This window comes from Humulus lupulus, chromosome 4 (genome assembly GCF_963169125.1).
Source record: "Humulus lupulus chromosome 4, drHumLupu1.1, whole genome shotgun sequence".
Classification (NCBI taxonomy): Eukaryota; Viridiplantae; Streptophyta; class Magnoliopsida; order Rosales; family Cannabaceae; genus Humulus; species Humulus lupulus.
The window spans coordinates 184,421,957-184,426,031 of record NC_084796.1 but is presented as its reverse complement, the minus strand read 5'-3'; the positions used below and the strand labels follow the sequence as shown (position 1 = coordinate 184,426,031).

The window sequence follows — 4,075 nt, the reverse complement described above, 5'->3', positions numbered from 1 at the left end:
TGATATTTTCTAATCTTCATTCATACATTTTTTTTTACATTTCTTCTTTGCATGTAGGGAAACCTTTCTGATTATTACTACACTCTTGAACCTTCTTTGGATGAAGTAGCTTTTTGGTTTGTGTAGGCTTATATAGATCAGAAACATGTTTTAGGAAAAAAAAGAAATTTGTAAAAACAGATAAAAATGGAACCTTTTATAGGTTATGGGGTATAAGGTTATATTTTTTGTGTTGCCTAAGAAGAGGGGTTTTGGATTAGGGTTTCAATGCATGTATCCCAATAGTATCTCCTTTTGGGAAACTGCCCACTTTTCCCTAGAAACTTGATACACTCCAAACTGACATTAACCGCCCCACTCTCGCGTGGGTACACTCTCGATGCCCCGAACTTTTCAATAGTTTGGTGTTGGCATTTGATTTAATCTTGTTATTTTGAGCCTTCAGGCTCGATTAAGGTGCTCTCGTTATCTCGAGCTTGCAACCTCGACTTATCAAGATTTAATCTTTTCCATTATTTTAAATAATGGGCCCTCACCTTTTTCATTCTTGTTAGATGTCACAGTCTTAAGAGAATTTGTGGGGGGCCAAGCTTGTTATCCCTTACCACCAACCATCTCCTCAACCTGAATCTCCATTTACATGAAACCAACGATTAATCCAGAGCACAAGGAATAGCTCACACGAGAAGACATCCGAGCCCACTTTCGACGCTGGATTGATGAGGTCAAAGAGAGAAAAATGAAGAGGCTTCGATTTTCCGTGTATCCAGATCCATACCTCGAGATCCGACCAGTTCCCTTAGAACCCAAGTGTACGGTCACCATAGCCTTTTCTTCGGGCGAGATTTCATTCAAACTCATCGAGAACATTTTGAACCAGCCGACCACCTCTAAAACCCTTTCCATTTCAGTCTCGGGATTCTTTATTCGAGGTTGAACATTACCAAAGCTCTGTCACCTCTACTAGGCATATTTCAGAGTTGCTGGCCCACCATGAGTTGAAGTTATCCAGCAAACTGATGTGCTGTCCCGCAAGCTCCAACGAACACTACAACATTTTTGACCAAATATTACGGCAAAATCTTACATAACTTTAGAAGTGTTATTAATACATGCCAAAAAAAAAAAAATACACGGACACAGTATAGGCGCCAAATGAAATTTTACTTAACAAATAAAAAAGAAAAATAAAAAATGAAGAAGGGTTTTCTCTATTCTCTCGTTCTCTCAGTCTGAATCCCTAATCTCTCTCAATCTCTTCCCTCTCTCCCTTAGGCTGAGACCCTTCATCATTGAGCTTCCAACCCATTCCCCTTCATCTTGTTCTGTCTGAATAGTTGAGCCCAAACATCATTCATCTCTGTGTCTTGAAACCCAAATCCTGTTCTGCGAGCTTGAACCCAGATGGCTCCATCTCTGTTCGTGAACCTAAACATCTCATCTCTGAGCTTGAATCCAAACACCTTCATCACCGTTCACGAACCCAAATGCCTCATACCTAGAATACCGTCGTTTGACAGGAATAAGAATGCCTTCTCTGAGTCTTAAAGTTTCCGCTGATTTTAATGGTAAGATGACGGCGACGAGGTGTATGCCGTCGATTCGAGGTAGATATGGCGTCTCAGAATTGGATTTCGGGACGAGAAGGTTTGTTTATGGAGGCGGAGATTCGAATTGGAGGGGTTGTAGGATTACGGCGAGTTCTTCGGATAGGGATGTAAATGGCGGAGGAAGAAGTCAGAGTTCGAGCTCGAGCTCTAGTTCGAGTACCGAGTCTAGCTCATTTCTTTCTCACAGCCAAACTTATGCTCTGTTGAAGCAGCAAATGGAAGTGGTGGCAAAATCTGAGGTCAGGGTTCAGGGTATTCTCCACTCTTTCTATTAGGATTTTATCGGATGCCAATCAGAGAGATATGTATTTATTTGTTTTGGAAGTTATAGGACTATGAAGAGGCTGCGAGGATCGCGACTTTTTGAAGTTATTCGAAGAAAAGGAGCCAGTTTTGCGACTAAGAAGGTTGGTTAAGGAGGTAGTTGCAGATGAAGGGTTCGAGGTGAATCCCCTGCTCCCTTTGAAAAAGCTTATTCTTTTAGGATTCAAATTATTAGTTTCTACTTAATTATTTCATTGGGTTTGAAACAGAATAGTATTTTTTCGATCCAAATTAGTAGTTTTATACAGAGCTATTGTTTTTCTTAATGTAATTTTCATTTTTCTTATTGTTGGTTGTGTCGGTATCTTTTCCCTTTTTCCTTAAGAATGGAGATTTTGAGCAAATAGCGATATCTAAACGTTTAAAACCGATTCTGGGATTAGGGAAATCAAGAAGTTTAAAAGATGTACAAACTTAAGCTTTTTGCCCTAAAATAACTTTTTTGTTTGTAGTACATGTGCTTTTGGTTCAGAAGTTGAGAAAAGATGAAAAATTTGGAGTGAAATGGGAAAAAGCTAGGATGCATTGTAACTTTAATTTATGCTCATATGAAAGGCTTGGACCTGGTATTTTATGTTTCTGTGTGCACTGATACTACTAAACCAATAGTTGGTACTATTGGTTTCACATTAAAGACAGTGTTTTCCCTGCCAGTAAAACAGGCTTTGCTGCTTTTGTTTTTTGATCTATGCAGTGTTGATAAAAAAGTTTGGAGAGGCGTGAGGAGAATTAGAAGGATAGAGATTGTTGCTAAGTTGTTTTGTTGTTGGTGAGGATTCAAAACAATTGTGAGATGATGCTGAAGTTAATTTCCTCTTTATTGTTTGTTTGGTTTCTCTTCTTAATTATTTTGTTTTCCTCTCTTGATTGTTGACGGTACTCCACTATTCATTCCTTCTTTATTCTTATTATTTTTGGTATGTTGCTTTATTGAGTTCAGAAATCAGTTAACTATATAGAAGATTCTGACATTTCAAACTTATTCTCAGGATGCAGCTAACTATCGCGATGAGCTGAGAGAAATTACGCCCCACTCTCTTTTGAAATGCTCAAGTGATGCAACAACCTTGGTACTGTTGTGAACTTATGCTTCATCAAATCATTAGATTTTTATTAGTGTTTCAATCATTTTTTAATATAATATAAACGTTGCTGCTTATATTTGGTTTATCTAGCTTCTAACTCCTATTTTAACTTCAAGATTATCCATTTCAATTCTCCTTAGTCTAGGGAGGATTTTTAATAATAAGTATATTTATGATTTTGTATGTTGGATGTTGGAGCAAGTTAAAGTGATGTTTGATTGTTTTCTGATGAATTACTCCTATAATTAGACAGACTTGATAAGCTTCTAACATAAGTGATCAGATTATTTCATCAATGTTAAATATTAAATTTGAAACCTATGATTTTTTCAGGGAATCAGGGTTCAAGTGAGGTGTGTGTATATTGAGGGCCGGAGTCAGCCTTCAAAGGGTCGCTATTTCTTTGCATACAGAATACAAATTACCAATAACTCAGAACGCCCTGTCCAACTTCTTAGAAGACATTGGATTATAACTGATGCCCATGGAAAAACTAAGAATATCTGGTCAGTTATTACTACCTTTCGATGCCATCTACTATAAATGTGCATTTTTCAGCTTCTATTTCCAAGTTAATCAAATTCTCTACACCCTTTGAATTGTTGTCATTTTCTAATTGTAGGGGGGTTGGTGTTATTGGTGAACCACCATCCATTGTCCAAGCTGCTGCCATTCGTGGGTGTTGTTTCTGATTTTTCTTCTCTGATGTGTTGTAAATCATTATAGCAGAAAGGCAGAAAGAGACGATGGCTTCTCCTTCTCCTTCTCACCTCACAGCTATCCCACAACGCCTCTCAAAACCCTCCCTTTCCCACTGTAAGTAAATCTCTCTCTTTCTCTCTTAATATATAATATATATGCATATATATGACACTACTAGTACCCTTAAGATGAACTAGTATGAGAAATAACTTAAACCCTTAATTTCATTGCTAATTTGGTAGTAAACTCGAAGCCAGTCGAGTTCCGTGTGAGGTCGAGTTTGGAAAATCAGAGCAGTGGCACTGAGGATTCTGGTCACTCATCATCAAAACCTCTGAAGGTAAGGGCTTCATG

The 4,075-nt window shown here is 37.9% G+C and overlaps 1 pseudogene; it reads left to right on the top strand.

Annotated features, from left to right (window-relative positions):
• The first annotated feature begins 1,528 nt into the window (after positions 1-1,528).
• On the top strand, positions 1,529-3,719 carry LOC133832725 (uncharacterized; annotated as a pseudogene).
• The last annotated feature ends 356 nt before the right edge of the window (positions 3,720-4,075 follow it).